Source organism: Staurois parvus, unplaced genomic scaffold, assembly GCF_062004578.1.
Source record: "Staurois parvus isolate SC_StPar_1 unplaced genomic scaffold, SC_StPar_1.0 ptg000715l, whole genome shotgun sequence".
Classification (NCBI taxonomy): domain Eukaryota; kingdom Metazoa; phylum Chordata; class Amphibia; order Anura; family Ranidae; genus Staurois; species Staurois parvus.
In genome coordinates this window covers 9,617,716-9,644,374 of record NW_028318511.1, presented here as the reverse complement: position 1 = coordinate 9,644,374, position 26,659 = coordinate 9,617,716, and the positions used below count along the sequence as shown (strand labels likewise).

Sequence of the window (26,659 nt, the reverse complement as noted above, 5' to 3'; positions counted from 1 at the left end):
GTGTTTTTCTTATAAAATTCCATCTGCCTGGAGTTTGCATGTTCTCCCTGTGTCTGCATGGGTTTCCTCTGGGTACTCTGGTTTCCTCCCACACTCCAAAGACATGCTGGTAGGTGAATTGACTCCTGTCTAAATTGGCCCTAGTATATGTATGTATGAATGTAAGTTAGGGACTTTAGATTCTTTGCCCCTTGAGGGTTAGGGACTGATCTGAATGAACAATATATTATTATACAGTATTTATATAGCGCCAACAGTTTGCTCAGCGCTGTACATTACAATGGGAGACAATACACAAGACAGTACAATAACAATACAATGCGATACATGAGGGTTTCGAGGGCCCTGCTCCTTGGAGCTTACAATCTAGGAGGGAGAGGATAGTGGTACGGGAGGAATAGCTGTGGGGGATGGAGTGGAAGGAAGAGTGGAGGAGATCGGAAATTAGCTGAGGGCGGGGTAGGCTTCCCTGAAGAGGTGGGTTTTCCGGGTGCGCCTAAAGGAGAGGAGAGTAGATGATCGTCTGATGGATTGGGGTAGGGAGTTCCAGAGGATGGGGGAAGCCCTAGAGAAGTCCTGGAGGCGGGCAGGGGAGGAGGAGACCAGGGAACTAGAGAGAAGGAGGTCTTGTGAGGAGCGGAGAGTACGTTTTGGGTGGTATTTGGATACCAGATCAGTGATGTAGTATGGGGCAGTGTTATGGACAGCTTTGTACGTCAGTGTTAGCATTTTTAATTTGATCCGTTGGGCAATCTGAAGCCAGTGGAGGGATTGACAGAGGGGGGTGGCGGATACAGAGCCGTTGGTAAGGTGGATGAGTCTGGCCACAGTATTCAGGATAGACTGAAGCGGGGATAGCCTGTGGTGAGGTAGGCCGGTGAGGAGGGAGTTACAGTAGTCAAGTCGTGATATGATAAGGGAGTGAATGAGTTGCTTAGTAGTTTCCGGGGTTAGGAACGGACGTATTTTGGAGATGTTGCGGAGGTGGAGTCTACATGAGTTTGTCAGCGATTGGACCTGGGGCTGGAAGGACAGATTGGAGTCTAGGATAACACCAAGTACTCTGGCTTGCGGGGTGGGACTGATGGTGGTGTTGTTGGTCTTGATGGAGAAGTCAGGGGGGGCGTGGGCTGGGGGGAAAATTAGGAGCTCGGTTTTGGAAAGGTTCAGTTTGAGAAAGTGGAGTGACATCCAATCCGATATGTCATTCAGTAGGCTAGTGATTTGGGCGGAGACTGAAGGGGTGAGGCGAGGGGTAAAGAGATAGATTTGCGTGTCGTCGGCATAGATGACACGCAAATCTATCGAAAATATATATGTAAAGCACTGCGTAAATTGAGGGCACTGTAGAAGTACCTGTAATAAATAAATGACTGGCTGTAGACTACATAATGATTCTGCCACAGAGGAGTTTCACCATCTCCAGGTTTTTTGGCTATTGAAAAGTTGCATTGAGCCCTGGTTCATACTGTATGTGACTTTGAACCTGCACTTTTTCACTTGAAGTAGCGCGATTTCAAAGCCGCAAATCAGTTTGATTTGTACTTCCAATTTCACTGCGGCTTGCAACTTCATTTACTATAAGTAAATCCAAGTTGCAATGAAATCTGTAAAAAAATTGGGCATGAACTATTTTTAAAATCGCGCTACTTCAAATCGCACTGATTAAGACAGTGTCATAGAAATACAGTAGATGTGACTTCAGGTGTGATTTAAATCGCATGTTGCACCTGAAGTCGTACCGGTGTGAACCAGGGCTAATTGTGACCAGCTTTAGATAACCTCTGGCTTATGTTTGTTTGATGCAGTTTGCTTTTTTTCTCTATTGCAGACTTACTTAAATGTATTTCCCATTTTGTTTGCGAGTAGCTAAAACATCTTGCCATAGCGAAGACACCTCTCTTTCTTCACCTAACGCTTCTATATTGAGAACAGAGGAACCGAGGATGTGTTCAGGGCATAATGATGTCAAAAGAGGTTGTGGGATATGTTGGCAGGAGGTAACATCCTCTTCTTGGTTTTTCTCAATAGTTCTCAAGAAAACCTTTAGCTGAACATAGGTTTGCATTTTGTCCTGACTCCTTAAAGAGACCCTGTCACCACAAATTGTAGGCAAAAGCACAGACAAAGCAAGTTTTCTAAATGCTTACGTGCAGCTTTTTTCTTTTGTATTAACATGTTTGCATTTACTGGCAATGTGCCCTAAGCTTTCTAGTGAATTTAACCACTGTAGGAAAAGTCAATTTCCTAGCACGAGCACAGTTCCCCCTTCTGTCTGCTATATCATATCTCTTCCATAGTCTAGGAGTGTCTAACTATTCTCTGTGTTGGCTCAGCTCTTTTGCCTCTCCTCTTTCTACATAAACTCTAAGGGCCAATTCACACTACTGTGTTGACCTGCATTTTAGCGCACTGTAATACATGGGTCAACACATGGACACACAGAAAACAATTATTGACTGTGTGTTCTGTTCACACTATAACCCTGCCCAGAGCTGCACTGCAGGGTGCTGCGATAAAATGAAGACATGCTGCATTTTGTCGCAGCGCACTGTACAGAATTGCATGGCACTGTACTGCAGCAAAGCGTATCACGCTACTGCAGAGCAGCATGAATGAAGTGTACCTTTTGTACACTTCAAATAAAGCTTGTACAAAACAACAACAAAAAAGGGAATCGTCCACCACACTGCTCCCTACTGCAGCCAGGAATAATGGCCAGAGCAGTAAAGCGCTCCGTCAGCTGTCTGCTATAGTGTGAAACCGGCCTTAAGCAGCCCATAGATGTATCATTTTTTTTTTCATTCAACCAGAAGTTTGAACAAAAAAATATGACTCAAATCTTCCCCACTGAGTATATTTATTCTGACAGCAGGAAGACTTCCCTGCCATCAGAATGCACTGATCAATGCTGCAGTCTATAGCTTGTGGCCCTGACCAAGCAGGGAAAACCCAACAGGGTGGTTTTACAGAAGTCAATCAGTAGACCAGCTTCTGTACAATTTCAGTGCCCATACATGGATCGATGTTTGGCCAGTCCCTGCTGAACCAGTCGAACTTCAATCCGTTTATGGATGGCTCTATGGATCTGCTGGGGGAAGAAAAACTGTAAGGGGGATAATATAGAACAGTGGTCTCCAAACTGTGACCCGTGGGCCAAATGCAGCCCTTTGCCTGCCTCTATCTGGCCCTTGAGGTACTGTTCCGCCAACTGACACCAACAAGGAGGCAACATTTCTTCCACTGGCACTAAGTATGGGGCATTTTTCCTTCCACTGACACCAATGATGGGGCACAATTCCTTCCACAGATATAAACAATCAATACTATTCCTGCAACTAATACCAAGGATGGGGCACTATTCCTCCAACAAATGCCAAGGATGGGGCACTATTCCTTCCTCTGACACCAATGATGGGGCACTATTCCTCCCACTAACATCAATGATGGGGCACCATTCCTCCCACTGTCACCAATGATGGGGCACTGTTCCTCCAACTAATACCAATGACTGGTCTATTCCTCCTATTCCCCACCTTCCACTGACTATAAGCACTATATCATTTTTTTTACTCCTAGTGACGCATTGTCTACTCCAACTGGCCACTCCACCCTTCCTAGAGTCTAAAGGACAGTAAACCGGCACCTTGTTTAGAAATTTTGGAGACCCCTGATATGGAATGTTACGCGAGTCTGCTGGGGCTATTGACATTACAGTTAAAAGGAACTAAACTTGCCTCCTCTCTAATGGTCTAGGTGCCTCACCAGCATCAGTTTTTTCTCCCTGGGTGCTGGTCTTTGGGCATCTCCAATGGCCAATGACGAAACTCCTGTGCATGCATTGTGGTGCGGTGCAGAGTATAACATATATCAGAATGTGCAGAGAGAAAAATATGTAGTATAGAACATACAGCACAGTGTAAAGAATGGCACAGTTTGGAGCATATGATATACAGTACAGTTTCCAGAGTGGTGCAAGGTATGGTATAGAATGTACAGCACAGTGTGCAAAGTAGAGCTGTGTGGAATATAGAACATACAGCACAGTGTTCAGAGTGGAGTGATGTGTAGAAAATGCAACAGAAAGTTTAGTGTGACAGTGATCAATGCCCTGGAACCAAATTTCCAGACACATTTCTAAACCTGATACTCTCTCTAAAAACAATTTACAAATATTCATATGCTTTGGCCAAAACAGGTAGAATGAGTAAAACCTTCATGCTGACGGATCCAGTATCACCCCTTTTCTCTTTTTTTTTTTACAGGAAACATTTTGCTTTAATTTTTAATGATGGGTATTCTTTAACTTCAGCAAATTAAATGGGGATCTCCTAAGTGGCAGAATGAAACCAAAATTACTCTTCCAGAGAGTGCTGAGTGTTTTTAAGTGGGAAAAATTAATTTGTATTTATAGAACAACTAAATGACTTGAAGTGGAATTAAACCTTTCAAAAAAAGGTGCCCCATTATGCCATAATGTAATAGCATGCACAGCATATTAGCACATGGCAGACTTACCTCCCAAACAATCCTTTCTAGTCATGCAGTGTCAGTGCTTCTGTTGGTCACAGGCACTTCCATCTTCTGGTCTTCCTGACGGGTTCTGACTCTTCTGGCTGCATGGTTGGTTGGACCACTGTAGCGCTCACTCCCAAAAGGGCCAACTGTTTTGGCCCACGTTCTTTTTCCAAGCTAGTGCAGCAGCAGCAGCCAGGCAAACGGTAACAGTCACTCTTCTGGCTCAAAGAACAGTCTAGGGGTATCTTTTTTGATGCTTTATTGTAAGTGGAACTTGGATAGGGTGTAGGAAGCTGTTGGATACTCCAGTAACACAATGCAGTAACAAGAATACACGCTTTGCTTTGTCAAATTTTCCAACCATGGAATGTGCAGCACTGAGACACCATAAGAATTGTTCCAGTTTGACCAAGCACTGACACTGATGCACAAGGGATAGTAGCAGCACACGGTTAGTAAGATCCTATACTCGGGTCTGTACTCACAATGTCCCTGGATACTTGGATAACTCCTTCCAATATCAGCCAGACATTTCTCCCTTGAACTCTCCAGACCAGATCCTCAATGATATCCCTTAATCAGTTCCAGCAAGTTTCAGCAGAACAGGCCCCCCCAGCGCTAGCATAGCTGGGACCCAGATAAGCACATGTAGAACTACAGCTGGACTGCCTAGAAGGTCAGCAGACCTTCAATCTGGGAACTTTACCTCCTGGACAAGAACCTGGCTGCCCCAGCCTCCATACTATTTATGCACCCCCCAGCCACCCACTGGATGCCCACCCTCAGGGATTGGCTGAGACAGCATAACTATTCAGGCTGTTGATTTGCCTCTTCCAGCCCACTACATTTTAGAATCCTCCAGAAGGCAAGATGAAGTAGGCAAACCTGCAGCCAGTAAAATCTAGAACAGCCCAAAGCAACCACAAACTGCTCCACTGATTACATGGGAGCTAAAATGGACTTACCTAGCCTATCTAGCAACCTTTCTAGGAGGGTTCTACAGCACGATAATGTCACTCCCATGCATGTGCAGGGGAGTCACATCATCATGGCACAGAGCTATGCCGTAAGTGTACATTGAGCTGCTCATGCGCGACTCAGTGTACACAAATGCTGACAGGGAGTCAGAAGTGGTTACAACAGAAGAGCCCAATGCAGTCTCTTCTGTCATAAAAATCCAGCAGTTTTTTTTATTTTTTAGTTTATTTGTGCTTTAAAGAGTAACTCCGCTTTTGCTGAGAAAAAAACATTCCCCTCTGGGTGATCTATGTACATTATTATTATTATTATATAGGATTTATATAGCACCAACAGTTTTCTCAGTGCTTTACAATATAAAGGGAGTCAATACAGCAACAATACAGTTCAATACAAGAGGGTTAGGAGGGCCCAGCTCCTTGGAGCTTACAATCTAAGAACATTTCAAGGATTTTAACAAACTTTGTTGCAGGTTCCTACCTTTTGTTATTCTGCAGAAAGAGCTATTTGTTTTTCTGTGTCCATGTGGAAGGTGAATCTAACGGGAGTGGTTTCAGAATTACCAATCAACTGCTGCACCTGCAGGGCTCTAATAAGGAAATTGCAGGGTCTGCATCCATTTAGACGTGGTTTCCTATTGAGAGTATCTCACCAAAAATGACATTTTTGTTGCAGGGGGTGCCTGAAATGTGACTTGAATCTTAGTGCAAACTTCTGGGAAAATTAGTGAGCCAATCATCAGCAGTTAGAGCAGTCTTATGACTTCTATCAGTGTCCAGTTGAACACATGTTAAAGCTTGTAGGAGGAGTTTTCATTCTGCTCTAGGAGGATGCAGAAACCCTGACCTCTGTCTGGACAGCCATGAATGGCCCTGTGCTGATCACATGCACTCTCCCAAGAAAAAAAAAATCTGTAGCAATACACACCAAGCTGAGCATGTGAAGAGTGACTGCACACAATATGTCTTATCAGGAGATAAGAGAGAGACAATGAAGGAACGGGAGGATCAGAGAAGTCAGGATCAAACTGCTTTTTTACACAATGAAGAGGATTAACCCCTTAGGTCCCACAGTGAGTATAACAAGCATGCTTTACTGCATATACAGATTGATTTTACTGTTGTGGGTTTAGTAACACTTTAACACACAATAAAATGCAGAGAACAAATAGCACATTCAATATGCTGGTGTCTAGAAAATGTAGTTTTGTTTTGTTTCAGATGCATTTGTTCAATTAAGAATTTTTGATTGCTGCCTCACCTATTTGCTATCTTAACCTGATAAATAGGCAGCATTGTTCCTCAGCTTAACAACAATAGCACCCGTAACACCTGCTTACACACTCATCTATGTGTTATTAATAGGGCAATGTTTTGAAATATCACATTTTACTGTGCCGAATTAGAAATCATACATTCATGAGCAGTTTTAGGGAGAAGACTCATTTTAATGCAAAAATGACAAATATAAATAAAGCAGAGGGCATCTGAGAAATCGAAACACGGAGACTGGGAAGAGTTTCAATTCTGGCAGTTTAACTAAAAATTAGGAAGTGTGATTTGTGGCTTTCTAGTACAACAATGTTTTTTTTTAGCATTAGCAAAATTCTTTGTAAATAAAAAAAAAAAACTTCTCCACTCTGAGATATATTGCACCAGTCACCTTTTCTTGGTATTCTGGCAAGAAGCTCCAAGACTGCTGGACCACTCAGGGCTGTTCGGCCTTTTCCAGGGTGATGCAGATCCAGCATCTGAAACACATTCAAATCAGCGAATTTCATTGATTGGCTAAAAGTATTTTGATCTTCAAACCTTATATGCATTAAAGTAGAGACAAAGGTTTTTTTTTTACATTTTAGATAGAGCAGGGGAGGGTTATAACTCCATGTCAGATTTTTTTTTCTTCCATCTGTGCTCAATTGGAGAGATTTCCTTTCACTTCCTGCCCCATCGTCAAAAGAGGAAGTGGGAGAAAACATCAACAAATGGGGGAATCCTGATTATTGGCTTTATTGAAAGGTTTCTATACATGTTCTAGTTACATCCAAAAATTTGTAATAATGATAAACAGGTCAAACAGAGAGGGTGTATCCCCCTAATGGGGAAACAGACAGCAATAAAAACTTGACGGGGTTCTCATCTCTCTTCACTTTATCCAAAATCGAAGAAAATAGTTTTGGAAGTATTTTTGACCTTCTAAATTGCAAGCCAAGTTGACTTAGATAATATTTATTACCCTAAAATGGGCAAAATCCAGAAAGTACGTGTCTGCATTTGGCACTGTTTATTGATTAGGAGCTTTATGATAGCAGGCACTGTTGAGATACAGTATATATCCAGAGGTTGTGCAGGGTGTCCGTAAAGTCTGGACACATAGGCAAATTGCATATTTTCAATTAATTTCAATATTTATTTTCATCATTTTTATTTCATTGGAATATTAATCAATAACACCTTCAATGGGATTTCCACCATTTGTGATGCAAAGTTCCATGTGTTTGCAAGATTCACATGAACCCCATGCACTAACTCCACTTTTCTGTAAATTTGAGTACATTCGTTCATGATGCGTTCCATCAGGTGATTTATATCTGTGATTTTCATTGAGTACACCTTCTCCTTTAGGAGACCCCAAAAACTGAAGTCATGGGGGTTAAAGCAGAGTTCCAGTCGTACTGTGAAAAAATAAAAGTCAGCCGCTACAAAAACTGTAGCGGCTGACTTTTAAAAAACAGCCACTCACCTGTCCCACGATCCCTGGTGTTCCAGGCGCCGGCACCTTCAGTGTGGGCACACGGCTGTGGCAGCTTGTGGCTTCACAGCCGGGTGCCCACTGCGCATGTGCGAGTAGTGCTGCGCTTCCTGAATGGCCCCGTAGTCTTCTGGGACCTGTCACATGTCTCAGAAGACTACGAGGAGGGAGGGTAGGAGGACAACTTCGGCTTCCGATCGCCTAGGCGATCGCAGTGGAAGTGGGAGCAGGTACCTGTCAATTTCAGGTACCCACACCCCCCGCTCCCCAAAGGTGCCAATCCTTAAAGGGGAGCGGGGACCAGTCTTTAAAGTGTAACTTCCCCTTTTGAGTGGAGCTCCCCTTTAAGGTCTGGTGAGCCTATATAGTGATATATTATACACATATACATAAAACATATAGTGATATTTCCTATGTGTCCAGACTTTAGGGACACCCTGTAGTTATACCCATAGTGGCAGAAAAAACTGTAATGAATCTGCTAACATTACAGAGGTTCATGTATGGTAGTTTATCGAAGCACCAAAGGTTCGAATTATATAACTACAACGTAGTTAAACCAGATGCAATATAATCGTTACCAGAGAGTGACACAATGTTTTCAGTTCTGAAAAGCATTGCACTAGTCATTTGTCTTCTTTTGGCATTGCACAATAATGAACGTTATAAGGGAACTGACATAATATTTTTAGAGGCAATACTGGCTGATTACTTGCTGATATCAAACCTAGCTTTATAATTGTATTTTCTCCTAAGCATATACAGAGCGACAGATTGTTAAAGATAGCAGGACAAACCCCCAAAAATTCTTCAAATATATTAATAGTAAAAGGGTCTGGTCCGAGCATGTAGGCCCGTTACAAAATATCCTAGAGTGGATGACTGGGAACAAAGAGAAGGCAAATTTATTTAAATACCTTCTTCAGCTCTGTGTATACAAAGGAGTATGAAGGGAGCTCTTAATGTGCATGGTATTGACACAGCCCCAGATGATCCACATTGGCTCACAATTGATATGATCCAGAAATATTTAGATAGAATAAAGATGAATAAAGCACCTGGACCAGATGGCATACACCCACGGTACTTAAAGAATTGAGCTCTGTCATTTCAAAGCCAATGTTTCTAATTTTTAGGGACTGGCATAGTACCACTGGATTGGCGTAAGGCCAATGTGGTGCCTATATTTAAAAAGGGGTCAAAAAGGGTCAAAATCATTACCAAGTAATCAGAGAGTAGTGGTTAATGATTCATACTCTGAATGGTCTAGGGTTGTTAGTGGTGTACCCCAAGGTTCAGTGTTGGGACCCTTACTTTTTTAACTGGTTCCCAACCTTGCTATAGCCAAAGGACGGTTACAGTGTGGTTGTGTAATCCTGGGACGACGTCCATGGACGTCATTCCAGGACACACACCCCTGTGCGCCCCCAACGGCACACACCCGGCCCCGCCTGTGATTGCTGTGTCCTATGGACACAGCTGATTGCGTAGTACGGTAAGCGGCCAATCACAGCAGCTTTTTGCCACGTGATCAGCTGTGTCCAATGACACAGTGATCACCGGGTAAATACAGTTGCCGGTTATCGGCTGTACTTTCCTCACGCTGTGGAAAGTACTGCAGAGAACCGGCAATTGTCAGCAAAGGGATTGGCAGTGATCATCAAGGCACTGATGGTCAGTGCCATGATAATCAGTGCCCACCTGTGCCAAAGCAGTGCTGCCCTCCTCTACCCATCAGTGCCACCCACCTGTGCCCACCAGTGCCACCCACCCCCAGCAGTGCCACCCACCTGTGCCCATCAGTGCCACCCACCTGTACCACTCAGTGCCACCCACCTGTGCCACTCAGTGCCGCCCACCTGTTCCACTCAGCAGTTCCACCTACCTGTGCCCAGCAGTGCTACCCAGCAGTGCTGCCCAGCAGTTCCGCCTATCTGTGCCAGCTCATCTGTGCCGCCTATTAGTGCTTCCTATCAGTGCTGCCTATCCATGCCACCTCATGAGTGCCCACCAGTGCTGCCTATCAGTGCCCATCAGTGCTGCCTATCAGTGCAGCCTCAACGCACATCAGTGAAGGAGAAAAATTACCTGTTTGCAAAATTTTATAATAGATACAAAGAAAAACTTTTTTTTTTTTGCTATTTTTTTGTTTATAGCTCAAAAAATAAAAAACCCAGTGGCGATTAAATACCACCAAAAGAAAGCTCTATTTTTGTGAAAAAAATAATAAAAATTTCATATGGGTGCAGGATCGCGCAATTGTCATTCAAAGTGTGACAGCGCTGAAAGCTAAAAATTGGTCTGGGCAGGAAGGGGGTATAAGTGCCCAGTAGGCAAGTGGTTAATATATTTATAAATGATATAGGGTCTGGGATTAAAAATCCCATTTCAGTCTTTGCAGATGGCACCAAGCTGTGCAGTGGAATAATATCCTTACAGGATGTCTCCAATTTACAAGCCGACCTCAATGCACTGTTTAATTTGGCAACTATGTGACAAATGAGGCTAAATGTTGATAAATGTAAGGTTATGCACTTGGGGGCTAAGAATATGCACGCATCATACATACTAGGGGGGGTACAACTGGGGGAATCAATGGTGGAGAAGGATCTGGGAGTTCTGGTAGATCACAAGCTTAATAATGGCATGCAATGCCAAGCTGAGGTTTCTAAAGCGAGCAAAATCCTTTCTTGTATTGAAAGAGGTATAGACTCCAGAGAGAGAGATATCATAGCCACTTTATAACAGGCAGTCGAAATCACAGCAGCTAAAAAGGAATTTGGAGATTTGGAGGAGGCCGACAGGAATAGAAGGTACACATTTGTGTTAAGAATACATACATAATATTTGAATATAATATTTTTAAACCAAAGTTTAGTACCGCTTTACATGCTAATCTAAACAATACATGAAAAAAAGTAAAAGTGCATAAGAGCACATCAGCTGCTACTAAAATTGTCAAGTTAAATCATTCAATTTGTTTCTATTGAATTGTGACCTCAGCAAATTTAGTAAATGTAATTAACATTTAAAAACTAGAATGCAACTGCTGTGTGCTCCACTCTAGACAACTCTTTGTTGTCTGTTGGGAGTACTACAAATCTATTTTAGTTATAGACCTGATTTATGTCCCAGAATGAGTAATCTCTGAGACATGAGCTATGCTTGAGCAATCCTAAAATGACATAAATAGGTTATATTTAGTACAAACACATTACAGTCCACATGACTGGGTATTCCCTGGCATCTTGCACTTTCATTGTGAGCATCTACAAGTAATAAAGCATATAGTATAGTTAAAGCTCCAGTATATTTGAACTCCAGACAGAAAAATGTTTAATTAAATATATTCCTCAATAACCACAAAAGATATATAGATTGTAAGCTCCAAAGAGCAGGGCCCTCGAACCCCTCGTGTATTATGTTGTTACTGTATTGTCTCATGTTCTGTCCCCCACTATAATGTACAGTGCTGAGCAAACTTTTTGGCGCTATATAAATACTGTATAATAATATAATATTAATATATTGACTGAGATGCAGAGTACCAAAAACAGATGGTGATGTATACAGAGGCACCTGGCTGCAGCACCAAACCAGCAGGAATGAAGTTCATCCTCATATAATAATCTCAGCATTTAGGAGCTAATATTTCATATGGTGTTGACTGGGGAGAAGAATGAGAGCAGCAATAGACATACTGTTTGTACAAAATATGCAGGGGCCAAAGGGTCCTCTGGGACTTGGGAGCCCAGTTATGCTAGATATTGGTTTAGTAGGTGCTGTTACATAGACCTGAGCATTGTTTACTTCTTAAGCAGATGCAAGGATCCAAACTTTCTAAGCAAAGGGCCAGTTTACTGCCCTTCAAACTTTAGGAGGGGCCAGACTGTTGCCAGTGGGGGTACAAAATGCCCTGGCATTGGTAGGAGTAAACAATGCCATAGGCTTGGTGGTTAGTGGGAGTAAACAAAAAATTACATCATTGGTGTCTGGGGGAGGAATAGTGCACCATAATTGGTGTCAGTGGAAGAATTAGTTCCACATCTCTGGTGTCAATGGAAGGAATAGTGCCCCAACATTGCTGTCATTGGAAAGAATAGTGCCCCATCATTGGTATCAATGGAATGAATAGTGCCCCATCATTGGTATCAATGGAATGAATAGTGCCCCAACATTGTTGTCATTGGAAGGAATAGTGCCCCAACATTGTTGTCATTGGAAGGAATAGAGCCCCATCATTGGTATCAGTGGAATGAATAGTGCCCCATTATTGGTGTCAGTGGAAGGAATAGTGCTGTAAGGGCTGGATGCAGGCAAGCAAAGGGTCACATCCAGCCTGCAGGCTGCAGTTTGCTGTAAATAATAGAAATCAGTTTTGGGGAGAGGGATGTATGAGGGGTAGTGAGGTCCATATTAGATGTCTGTGATAGAAGCCAATGTTTATTTTACATACAGTTGCAAGAAAAAGTATGTGAACCCCTTGGGATTACGTGGAGTTTTGCATGAATTAGGCATAAAATGTGCTCTGAACGTCATCTAAGTCCCAACAATAGAAGAACACAGTCTGCTGAACATAATACTACACAAACATTAGATGTTGCCATGGTTTAATTGCACATAACATGTAAACATTCACAGTGCAGGGAGGAAAAAGTATGTGAACATTTGGACTTAATAACTGGTTGACCCTCCTTTGGCAGCAATAACCTCAACCAAATGTTTCCTGTAGTTGCAGATCAGACCTGCACAACGATCTGGAGTCATTTTGGACCACTCCTCTTCACAAAACTGTTTGTGTAGCAATATTCTTGGGATGTCTGGTGTGAATTGCTCTATTAAGGTCATGCCACAGCATTTCAATCGGGTTGAGGTCAGGACTCTGACTGGGCCACTCCAGAAGGCGTATTCTGAGCTGTTGCAGCCATTGTTTTGTTGAATTACTTGTATGCTTTGGGTCATTGTCCTGTTGCATCACCCATCCTCTGCGGAGCTTCAGTTGGCGGAGAGATGGTCGTACGTTTTCCTGCAAAATGTCTTGATAAACTCTGGAATTCATTTTCCCATCAATGACAACAATCCATCCAGGCCCTGAGGCAGCAAAGCAGCCCCAAACCATGATGCTCCCTCCGCCATGTTTTACAGTGGGGATGAGGTTTTGATGTTGGTGTGCTGTGCCTTTTTTTCTCCACTCATAGTGTTGTGTGTTCTTCCCAAACAACTCAATCTTGGTTTCATCTGTCCACAGTATATTTTGCCAGTAGTGCTGTGGAACATCCAGGTGCTCTTTTGCAAACTTCAAACGTGCTGCAATATTCTTTTTGGACAGCAATGGCTTCCTCCGTGGTGTCCTCCCATGTACTCCATTCTTGTTTAATGTTTTCCTTATTGTAGATGTGTCAACAAAAATGTTAGCATGTGCCAGAGATTTCTGTAGGTCTTTAGCTGACACTCTGGGATTCTTCTTTACCTCATGCAGCATTCTGCGCTGTGCTCTTGCAGTCATTTTTACAGGACGACCACGCCTAGGGAGAGTAGCAACAGTGCTAAACTTTCTCCATTTGTAGACAGTCTGTCTTACCGTGGACCCATGAATATAAAGGCTTTTGGAGATACTTTTGTAACCCTTTCCAGCTTCATGCAAGTCAACAATTCTTGATGGTAGGTCTTCTGAGAGCTCTTTTCTGGGAGGCATGGTTCACATCAGACAGTGCTTCTTGAAACCAGTAAACCCAAAACAGGTGTGTGTTTTTTAAGGGCAGGACAGCTGTCAGCAACACATCCAATATCATCACACTGATTGGAGTCAAGGTTGGCTCACTCCTGGCTCCAATTAGCTCTGGGAGAAGTCATTGAGCTAGGGCCTCACATACTTTTTCCTCCCTGCACTGTGAATGTTTACATGTTATGTGCAATTAAACCATGGCAACATCTAATGTTTGTGTAGTATTATGTTCAGCAGACTGTGTTCTTCTATTGTTGTGACTTAGATGACGTTCAGAGCACATTTTATGCCCAATTCATGCAAAACTCCACGTAATCCCAAGGGGTTCACATACTTTTTCTTGCAACTGTATAGCAGAAAACTTCAGATTGAGAGAATGTTCCCCTCAGGTCAGCTATAAATAGAGCTGCTGGTAATAAAGGAATATTAGATAGATATTATAATAGATATTATACAATGTAGATATTGGAATTGTGGGAGTTCTACTAGTTAAAAGCATATATTGACAGGGTAAGGATTGCGGGTTACCTAGCAGTGGTAGCAAGGTTAAGTTTGGTGAAATTAATTTACTAAAATATTTAATAGAATCCCAGACACCTAAACTATATCGTATCAAGGAAATCATAGACTGAGGCTGGGATGGGAACAAAACATTCTTAGAATGTATGGCCAGCTTTATGTTGCAGTTTGATAACATGGTCCTGCATGGTGCTGGATCAAACCAGGTGAAATAAGAGACTTTGGCCCCATCTGCACCCCACCTTGTCACATCACCTGAGGTTGGTGCCTTTCCTGTCTACCTTGGCCTGGCCCTGGTAACAGGTAAAGTTCAGATACAGCTGTCCTCAGTTATCTCAGATATAGCAATCTACACAGAAGATCTACACACTCCTATAAATATAAAATAAATTGACAACCCCTACCAGGATGACACAACTCAACAAAATATTTTTTGTAAGAGAAGACCTTGTAGTAATGATAAACAAATACCTAATGTCAGGTAGTGAACTCATTTTTGCACCTCCGGGAACATTTGGAGAATGTTAAACTCCTGCCAACCTCGTAACTCATATATATACTGTATGTGACAGCAAGAAAGTTGGACCTTAATAGCAAGCCGTCACAAATAGGCGTCCACAGCTTTAGGGGGTTGTGCGCTGAAAGAGTGCTCCTAACACACTGACTGTCACTGACAACTATCAGTCATGGCTTCTGATCAGGAGCTAGCGGGTTGGGCTATCAAAGAGCCAATCACAGTGATCATGTGATACAGAAGCCATGCCACCTTCTAGTGGCCCTTTAAGTTGGCTTTAATGCCTGAGAGGTGATGTGGCTTCTGTAGCCCACAAGAGGAGGCATTAAAGTGTTTATTTTACATGCAATAGTTACATAATTACATAGTATGGTTGAATAAAGACATCAGTTCATCCAGTTGAACATGTATATGTGTTTGCCTCCACCATTTCCCATATCCCTTTGTATTGCATTCACTAAGAAACACATCTAAGTTATTTGAAATAATCAACTCTCTCCATTGACACCACCAGCTGTAGAAGATAGTTCCACATCCTTACCGCTCTAACAGTAAAGAACTCTTACGCATTTTAAGGTTAAGCCACTTCTCTTCCAACTTCATTGAGTGGCTGTGTATCTTCTTAAGAGATCTAAAATGGAATAATTTTTTCCCTATGCCAGAATAACCATTTAGATATCAGTACATTGTGACCATGTCTCCTCTTAAGCTCTGTTTCTCAAGGGAGGATAAGCTTAATGTTTATAGGTGTTCCTCATAACTAAGGTTCTCCAGTCTACTTATGAGCTTTGTTGCCCTTCTCTGGACTCTCTTCAGTTCCAGCACATCCTTCCTGAGGACTGGAACTGGAAGTAGATGGCATACGCAAGATGTGTACAAATCAGAGTTTTGTAAAGTGATAGAATTATAGTTTTTTCTCTTGAGTAAATACCTTTTTTAATGCCTGCTAATAGTCTGTTAGCCTTGCTTGCTGCAGCTCAGCATTGCTTGCTATTGCTGAGTCTGTGGTCTACTAGGACCTTGATGGGGAAATTGCATATTACATGTTTCCTTTAATGTTGACCTCAGAAATATCTAATAAGCATGGCCGGATCTAGGGGGGTGCTGGGGTGGGCTATGCCCCCCCCCAAATTTCAGCTGTGCCCCCCAGGCAACCCATGAACTTTGCTCAACAAGAGAAGCTGTCTGCAGTGGCTCACACAGCCCAGACAGTACACTCCCCCCTCCCGTTCTCTGCACTCACAGCAGAGGAGAGAGGAGATCGATGTACACTGCCTCCTCCTGCCCCTCTCCTCCTGTCTGCCCCGCCAGAGATATGTGGGCGGGAAATTTGAAGCACTGCAGCCAACTACATGGTAGCTGCAGGATTGATTCCTCTGTCTGAGCATGCAGAGACCAACCTGGGTGAATGAGCTGAGCTCTGCACTACAGCTGAACTCTCCCCATCTTCCTCTCTTCTCTCCCCCTCCCCTTTCTATCCCCCCCATCTCTATCTCTCCCCCTTCTCTCCCTATCTTGCCCCCTTCTCTCTCCACCTTCTCTCCTCCCTCTCCCTATCTTGCCCCCTTCTCTCTCCACCTTCTCTCCTCCCTCTATCTCCCCACCTTTGCCCCCCCATCTCCCCACCTTGCTCCCCCCTGTCTCTCCCCTTCTCCCCCCCACTTTCTCTCCCCCTATATCTCTCCTCCCACCTTCTCTCCCCCCATTTCTTCTATTTGTCTCTCCCTTCTATTTCTCCGCTTTCTCTCCCACCTCTATCTCCCCACCTTCTCCCCCCCCTCTCCCTCCCTTCTCTCCCCCCTTTATCTCCCCACCTTCTCCCTCCCTTCTCTCCTCCCTCCCTTCTCTCCCCCCTCTAGCTCTCCCCCTTCTCTCCCCCCTCTATCTCACCCCCTTCTCTCCCCCTCTATCCCCTCCCCCTTCTCTCCTCCCCCCTCCTCTCCTCCCTCTTTTTTTTTGTGCACTGCCCTGCTGACCTCCTATTCTCTGCCCCCTTGACATTTTTACTGCACCCCCATATCAGACTGGCTAGATCCGGCCCTGCTAACAAGCCTCTAGGAAGTAAAGAAACTGAATAAATTAAATTAAAAGCAGCCAAGCACAAGGTAACCAAGAAAACCTAAAAAAAAAATATAATAAAATGATGTGCGGCGCTAAAATCAAAAAAAGTCTATAAATTAGCATATAAACATAAAATACTGATTATTGATAAATCATATAAAAGTTCATCAGGTGACTAAGGTGCTCATTAATCATGCGTCTTCCTGGACCCGGTGGATGTGCATATAGGTGTATAAGCAATGCGCACTCACCAGAAAGCGCACGTAAATGCGCGTTAGTAATTTATTTAGATGTCATCAAATAGTCATCATGGGATGATGGCAGGAATCCTAAGCCTTTCCTCTATGGGTGGATGGATTCTGAGGTGTGGATTCACTGGTATCAAGGTCATCCAGAGTTCCCTTTTATGGGATAGGTGGGTACAGTCCTCTGTATCTAGTGGAGGCTCCCTCTCTGGATGTTAGTATGGCTGTGAATCAGAAACTCCTTTTTTTGAGCAGTCTTCAGTACAATCACAGATCATGATGGATTCTGTATGCTATAGAAAGACGTGCCATATGATATTGTGGTAGCATCCCTCTGTGAGCCCAGGGTGGCTGAATGATGTACCCCTCCACACACACAGGGCGGTGCTGCTTGTAATTTCAGAGAGCTGTAAGGCACTATAGCCGTTCACTCTCCTTCTTGGAGGTAGATGAGATGACATTCTCTCTCAGTTGTGACTTGGTTTGTGATGACATGCTCCCTGCTGTGCCAGATGAGAGCAGAGCACTTAAGTTGTTCTGAAGTACGCTGACCTATTCCTGTCTTTCCGCTACAGCACCTGCAGGTTTTAAGTACTTGCCTCTGGAGGGGTACATCATTTAGCCACCCTGGGTTCACAGAGGGATGCTACCACAATATCATATGGCATGTCTTTCTGTATCTGTCATTACTTAATTAAATGTTATAAGTATTTGCGTGATCTTTCTTTACACATATCAAATACAAGCCCAAAACTGTAACAACACAGACCCCTAGATCCTTTTCCATCCTCGATTCCCTCAGTGGTTTCCCCCTAGTGAGTAACTTGCATTTATATTTTATCCCCCATTTTAGCCCCCATGTACTCATATTTTGAGTATGTCAAATAGAATTCTAAAAAAAAAACTTCTATATATTCAACTACCACGTGGCAATAAAGAAGCCTTTATCTTCTGTTATTGGGACAATGGAAACTTCCATATAATGTACAAACATCACTAAAGAGTTAGGTAAGCTACATTGATTGTTCCTACAGCATCAACTTTGCTCGTCCCACCAAAGGACTTTAGCAAACCTGTACAAGTTACCATGTTTACGTACTTAGTGACATAAAAACACTAGTACAAAGGACATTCAGTTCAGGAGCTTTTGAATTTTTCTTAACAACTCTGAATATTTTCATACATATCAGGAAGATCCTTCAGAGAAATCTGTTTATCAGTTTCTACCCAGATGTATTCTCTCGTCTTATCTTGCATGCGCAGTACTGACAATGTTATATGACAAGTGTGATATATAATGTAAATTTACGACTTGAGGTCTTCAGCCGGCCATAGATGGATCGAATCTCAGCAGGTTCAGCAGGGACCGGCTGAGATTTGATCCATCCATGGGCAGGCCATCGATCGACTTGGGTACAACCAGCATGTCTGATTTTTTGCATGCAATTATTGCCAGCGGCTATAGCTGCTAGCAATAATCAAAGTGTTCTTCCGGCAGGAACGGCTCCCCACGCCCCCCCCGGCCTGGAGAACACAATAGCTCTGTGTTGATGGGGGAATCAAGCGATTTTCTTCCCTGCAACCATTGGCTGCAGAAAAGAAAATCATATTATCTATAGCCTGCCTTACTGCTATCAAAACAATATCCTCAACAGTCAAGTGTCACTAAATTATGGTTTGAAAAATAAAAAATTCTATTCAAGGTGGTATTTTTACCTCACCACCAGCCAGTCAGCACAAATTGGGGGCTGCCCTCATGCGTCCAGCAGCAATTACCACAGAGAATCCCTGGCTGTGCAGACAGCTGCGAATCGCAGCAGCTGCCAGCGATCTGTCATTATAGTGATGGGGCCGGCAGCTGCACCTCGCTGCTCGGAGCTGCAGCAGGAATCAGAAGATTCATGCTGCTACAATTTACACCAGTTGTTTAGAATATTATACCCAAGGAATCTGTGACTTTTCCCTTTTGTTGAATATGCTTTCATCTCAATAACACTCGATAAGGTTACAGAGTTGGTGACGTGTGCTGAGGTCACTGTGTCACTGGGTGGAGATAGGCAGTGTAGAGTAATTGCAGGGTCAGGTTTCTCATCTGCAGGTTTCAGGTATGTTGTCTGCTGTAATGTTTTCCCTTTACAGCTGTCATGAAAACTGAATTACAAACAGATATAGAAAAAAAAACAATGTATGTATTTCAAATAGATATTTTGCTTTTTCTTTCTTTTTTCAGCATATTTTCAAAATACATTTATTATCAAAGTAAACACAATAACTACATCAGCAAATACACAATTATTTTCCAATGATATATGGCAGGGGTACAGAATGTCCGACCAGTAAAATTGGAGGTCCGAACCACATTTTTTATTCAGCCCTCTCCTACTATATATCACAATCCCTATACTTAAGTGTCCTCAGCCCCCCCCCCCCCCATTCGTCACAGTCCCCAACTTCACATCAGTTTCACCTTCACAGTAGTGTTCTCAGGCACCCTGCACATCACCCCTACCCACCCCTTTACAGTACACCCCCATTATTTTCAGCAGTCCTTAACCTCCCTTCAAATAATCACCCCCACCCCACACTACTGTCCTCTGCCCCCTTCACATCTCTCCTCCACACTCCTGTCCTCTGCCCCCTTCACATAACCTGCAGCAGAACTGTGCCCCCTTCACATCCCCCCACAACTGTGACCCCCTTTACACCCACCCCCCAACAGTAGTGTTTTCTGCCCTTTTCACATCAACCCCCCTACACACACACACAGCACTGCCCCCTTCACACCCCACTCCAGTATTATACTCTGCCCTCTTCACATCAACCCCACCCCCCACTTCACATCCCTACCCCACAGTATTGTCCTCTGCTCCTTCACATCCCCCCAATACAACACTGCCCCCCCCTTTACATCTTCCCCTCCACAGCAATGACCCCTCCTCACATCACAAATCCCCCCTCCCCAACAGTAGTGTTCTCTGCCCCTTCATATCCCCCCACCACAACACTGCCCCCCTTTACATCTTCCCCTTCACAGCAATGACCCCTCCTCACATCACAAATCCCCCCTCCCCAACAGTAGTGTTCTCTGCCCCTTCATATCCTCCCACCACAACACTGCCCCCCCTTTACATCTTCCCCTTCACAGCAATGACCCCTCCTCACATCACAAATCCCCCCTCCCCAACAGTAGTGTTCTCTGCCCTCCTCACATTTACCCCCCCCCCCACAGCACTGCCCCCCCTTTACATCACCCCTTCACAGCACCGCCCCCTTTACATCACTCCCCACTACCACCATATGCACACAGCACTGCTCCACTTCACGTTTTGCCCCCCTTTACATCACACACACAGCCAGAGTAGTGTCCCCGGCCCCTCTTCACTCTCCCACCTAAGAGTGGAGAGTGGGATGCAGAGCATTTCTGGATCATGTGTGGGAAGCACAGCACATCATTGGACACATCGGCTTCTTTCCCCTCATCATCCGCCGCTGTTATAACAGCAGAGCAGTCAGCAGGAGACAGAAAATGTCCAGAGTGAATGTGGAATAACAGCACAGTATTGCAGGAGTGGGAGCGGGAGGGGGAGCGGGAGCTGTTATAATATTTCCGGATTGGATGCAGGAAACACAGCACAGCATTGAAAAGAGCACAGGAGCCGCGGGGGTTAACTTTTTGTATTAACCAGCAGGTGATTGGCTGCTAGCACTGCCCTACTTCCAATCAGCCACTGGTTAAGTTAAAAAGTTAACCCCGGCAGCCCTCGTGCTCTATTCAATGCTGTATTGTGCTTCCTGCATCCGATCCAGAAATGTTATGACAGCTCCCGCTCCCACGCTCTGTTCAATACTGTGCTCTGTCTCCTGCTGGCCGCTCTGCTGTTATAATAGTGGCGAAGGATGGGGGAAAAAGAAACGGCTCCTAAATGGTGTGATCTGGTCCAGATGAAACAGTGGCTAGGTCCACATCTGATGTATGGAAACTAAGGTATGTTAATATGTAAATAACAAATTGACAAATATGTAAAAAAAAGTAATAACATACATAAAAGATGGATATTTGAGTGGATACAATTTCTAAAAGTCATTTATAACAAGTGTTTAGGATGTTAAGTTTCACCTTCCTTAAAACCATTAGTGTTTATCAAGCATCCTTTAGTTCCTGGAAAAGGGTTTTATCAAGCTATTGATGCAAAACTCTTGTTTCATTTGTTCTTGTTTATTCTTAGAACATACCGAGCCTTTTTTTTAATGCAATACTATTATAACATTCAATTTGTGCCATTTGATCTAAACATGCTGACATGAGTGACATTAGAAAATTAGGCAGGCACTACCAATAGGTGGTCTGATTGTCCAAAGTCTCTTGTGCTGTTTATATATGCTTAAAGCGGAACTTAAATTCATCTGAGCACCACAAAACAAAAATGATGTTTAATTAATTTTTATTATTCAAAGCAAACTCACCCATCCATTGTCTGGGATGAGTGAAGGGGAAGAGAAAGCCGCTCAACACCAGCCCCAGGAGTCCAGCGTGTTGTATGTGTTGAGTGGCCTCAGCACCACGCTAACAACGCCTGCTTTCACCACACCCATCGGGGCTTGGTCACAGAGACATCACCTCTGTGACCAAGCCCCCAATGGGTGGGGCAAAACATGTCAGAGGGTGTGGATAGCATGGTGCTGAGGTCACTCAACACATACAACATGCTGGACTCCCGGCTGGTATTCAGCAGCGTCCGCTGCCCATTATCTCATCCCATATGGTCTGCAAACTCTCCCATCCATTCATGCCTCCATTCTTTATTTTGCTGAGAAATTATGTTGAAAAACACCCCTAGCAATTCTGGCCGTGGCCAAATTGAGTAAGGGCAGATGATTCATGTAGCAAGTTACTTCCTGGAATCCATCGGCCCTTAGCTCAGGCATGCAGGCAAGAGGGTGTGCGTAGCTAAGAAAAACCCCTCCTCCCCTCCTGAAAACTCCTGGAATGTATGACATCATTTTGCCTAGACATGGAAACCTGGAAGTAACTGAAGAAATGTAAACAAAAAGTTTAAAACAAGTCAATATGATATACTTTCCTATCTATTTACCAATTCTGGCAGCATAAGGATTAAAAAGTGCTGACTGAGAGGGTGAAGTTCTGCTTTAAGGTTCTGGCCATATCAAGGAGATGAAGATGAAACTGTCTGGTTTTAGAAAAGAAGGTGAGACAAATTCATGAACATTAAATTTGGATGGTGCCTTGAAGATGAAATTCAGGATTGGTCAGAGCACTATTTTGTCTGGAAGTGTAGGAAATGGCTTTTGAAAAAAGACTTCTATTTCTGAGACTCTTTTCGCAGAACAGATGACTACCAGGAAAACCGCTTTTAGCAATATGGGCCCAATTTCTTCACACTTGGATTGGTGGACCTGACAGGTACTTAAGCATTAGTGGTAAGCCCTTATAAGGAATAGAAACTTTATTGGAGATTTTAGGTGCATTGTTGCTATTCTGAACTGGACCATCAGCAGTTCACAGGCCCATGGTGCTTCAGTAAAGGGCAAAATTTCAAAGATTTGCACTTTGAGCAAGCTTAGACTGAGACCCAAATCTAGTCCAGACTGCAAGAAGGCCAGAACATCCTAGACATGAGGCTGACCCAAGACAAAATTCACCCTCACTGGGAAATGAGTAAATTTTTCCTATATTCTGTTATAGATTGTGTTAGTATGTTAGATGTTTTCTAGCTTTTAATGTAGTAATGTTTTGTTTTTTGTTACCAGACCTGGTCCACCAACATTGTCTCCCAAGAGCCTGGCTGTCAGATTCAACCTTGATGGCTAGGGTTGTTGAATTTCAACTGCAATAGGAGATTTGACAATAGTGGCAGAGGTCCCAAGATCTTCAGATCCCAGAGCAAAGGAGACCAGGGCCTGTTTGGCCACTATGCTATTATCACCACTAGAATCCCCAGTGTCAGCTTATTTAGTAAGCAAGCATTTAGTGGAACAGGAGGGAATGCATAAGCCATCTTGAATGTCCATGGAGATGAGAGCACATCCATTCCTAGCGCTTAACTGCGGGGGTTTCTGGACATGAACTGTGGAGCCGAATACTCTTCAGTGTAAAAAAAAACATCTTCTTAAAGCGGAGCTCCACCCAAAAGGGTAAGTTCCGCTTTAAGGACTGCTCCCCCGCTACCCATTAAGGATTGGCACTTTTGGGGGGCGGGGGAGCGGGTACCCCGAATTTGACAGGTACCCGTTCCCTTTTCCGGTCTGATCGCCTAGGCAATCGGATGCAGAAGGTGTCCTCCCTCCCTCCCTGTCTTTTGGGACATGTGGCAGGTCCCAAAAGACTATTTATTCATGAAGCCTCAAGCTATCACAGCTGGGTGCCCACACTGAAGATGCTGGCCTCCTGGAATACAGGACGGCCAGTGAAACGGGCTGCGGGCAACACACTGCGGGACCAAGGGACAGGTAAGTGGCTGTTTTTTAAAAGTCAGCAGCCACAGTTTTTGTAGCTGCTGACTTTTATTTTTTGACAGGGTGAGTGGAACTCCGCTTTAAGTAATTCTTTCTCTGTGTGTTAGTTACTTGAACTTCCAAGGCGACACTCGTTGTTGCACAGATCTCTGTGTGACAGTACATTTTCCTAGGTATTCTGTTGACTGGGGATGTCCATTACTGACAGATTTATTAACCACTTGCCTACTGGGCACTTTTACCCCCTTCCTGTCCAGGCCAATTTTCAGCTTTCATCTCTGTCGCACTTTGAATGACAATTGCGTGGTCATGCAACACTGTACTCATATGAAATTTTTAGCATTTTTTTTCACACAAATAGTGGTTTCTTTTGGTGGCAGTTAATCACCACTGGGTTTTTTATATTTTACACTCTAAACGAAAAATTTGTAAAAAAAAATTTTTTTTTCTATTATAACATTTTGCAAACAGGTAATTTTTCTCCTTCACTGATGTGCGTTGATGAGGCTGCATTGATAGACAGCACTGTTGGGCACTGATAGGCAGCACCGAAGGGCACTGATGAGGAGGCACAGATGAAGCTGCAGATATGCGGCACTGATGGGCACTGATCGGCGGCAATGATGGGCACTGATAGGCGACATAGATGGGTTCTAATAGGCAGCACTGAAAGGCACTGGCTAGCACCACTGATAGGCGGCACTGACGGGAACAGATTGGCAGCACTACTGGACACTGATGGGCAGCACTACTGGGCACTTTTGGGGCTGCATTGATAATCAGGACACTGATCAGTGCCCTGATTATTAATGCAGATGTGTCCTTTGACAATTGCCGGATATCGGCAGTACTTTCTTCATGTTGTGATAGTGTGAGGAAAGTACCGCCGAGGACCTGCAAGTGTATTTACATGGTGAGCAGCTGCGTTTGGACACAGCTGATCACGTGGTAAAAGGCAGCTGTGATTGGCCTTTTACCATGTCATGTGATCAGCTGTATCCAAAGTATACAGCGATCACAGGCAGCGTTGTGCGCACCGCTGGGTGCGCGCAGGGAGCGTGTTCTGGGAGGATGTCATATGGCACCCTCCCAGAACTGGACAACCGCGCTGTAGCCATCATTCGGCTATAGTGCGGTAAGGAAGTGGTTAAAGCCTAACTCCACCTTTTGCAACATGTTGCACTTTTAATTAGAGTGTAACATATTAGTAAGCACCCCCAGAACTTACCCCCTCCCCTTCCCCTGTTAACAGCATGCAGTGGTTCTTCTCCCCAACAGCAGTTGTCACTATTGAAAATAGAGAGATTTGTGGATGAATGAAAGTCCCGTCTGTCACCATGGGACAGACTTGTAGTTCTTTGTGGAATACAAATGCGGTAATCACCACACTGTTTGTCCATTGACAGTTCCTCCAGCTCTCCAGCTGAAAGCTTGTACCTTGGTAATGGCAGGGAGCTGTATGAAGAGTCTATAGAACCCTTGCATTGCTCTCTAAGAGTGCCTGAGCCCAGGCAATTCGGTACAACCTCTCTCAGAAAAGTGGAGCTCCTCAGTAAGTTCTTCCTGTAGGTCCACTATCTTTACCTGTTTTTCATTTTTTAGGTAATAGCTATTCTCATTTTAGAGCAGCTTCTCATTTTGATGTTGCTCCTTCCCCACTGACAAAAAAAACTGTGTTGAAAGTACCAACAGTGTAATTGTGCCCATTTAGTTATTGGCATAGTGCTACCAATGTTCCTACCTTTCTGAGGTATTGCCTTGCCGATAGGTGAGAGGCTAAAAGAGCTTGTGTTACTATCTTCTGAATGATTGGGATCCTATCCTCTGGTAACAAGATGGATACTGCTTTGGAGTTGATGGATATACCTGGCTTAGAAGAGTGTTCTGTAGCTCTTTTTGTAATTTATTATCCAACCAAACTCTTTCAAGGTGGAAAACACTTGGTCTAGATGGAGTAAAAGAGTTTGTTTGTTCTGCATTATTACTAGCACATTGTCTACTTATTGCAACATTCTCATACCTGAGTCCTGCAATACAGTTAGGATGATCTGGAAGAAGGTACAAAGGGAGGCAAACTAATTTGTAATGTCTCTCTGTGGTTGTAAACCTGAGACATCTTTGCAATAAAGGATCACTTGGCATGTACAAATATATTATTTTTTAAGTGTCTTTCTCTCCTGTTTGCTTTGGAGATAGTTGCATTCAGTTTGTCTCCAAACAACGTATTTCCTTCGTAGTATATTTTGCACCACCCATTCACAGAGAATAAATCAGCCACCCAGGGTCATAGCCATTACGCCAATTTTGCAGTCACTGTGAACAGCACTGATTGTGAGAAAGCCCTAATGACAACTAAGACTGCTTGTGCTATACAGTCAGATTACAGCTTTGAACTGAGTGAACTGCAGACCCAATATTTTTCAGCCACACTGTCATGGCCTTCACTATGGCTATTATAGCCACCACAGGCTGGAAGGCACTTCCTGATGATAGGTATTTTTTTTTTAGGATCACCAGCTTTTCTTTGGTCTAATATGCCTTTAAATGTCACTGCGTTGTCCAGAGGTAGAGTGACATGTCTCACTAGATGCATAAGAGATGACTAATGGTGGGCTAGTAAGCTGTTTTATTTCATCCTTCTTTAAAGAATATCTTTTTGCCAGGCAATTATTCAGACATGACTTCTAGTCTGTTGTAACTCTCTCATCCCATACTAGGTCTTTATTTTCTTTCATAAATGGAAAAGTAGCTTTATCTCTTTTAAGATGTTTATAGCATATTTTCTGCTTTGGAGAATGTACTTGCTCCTCCCACTTTACAGCATGTTTTATCACCTTAACAGGCTTTACTAGCAAGAAGTTAAAACTCATTAGA

At 43.6% G+C, this 26,659-nt stretch overlaps 1 long non-coding RNA gene across 2 annotated transcripts in view; it reads left to right on the top strand.

Annotated features, from left to right (window-relative positions):
* LOC149445659 (uncharacterized) overlaps positions 1-26,659 on the top strand; it is a 77,395-nt gene that overhangs the window by 47,771 nt on the left and 2,965 nt on the right. The window lies entirely within an intron of this gene.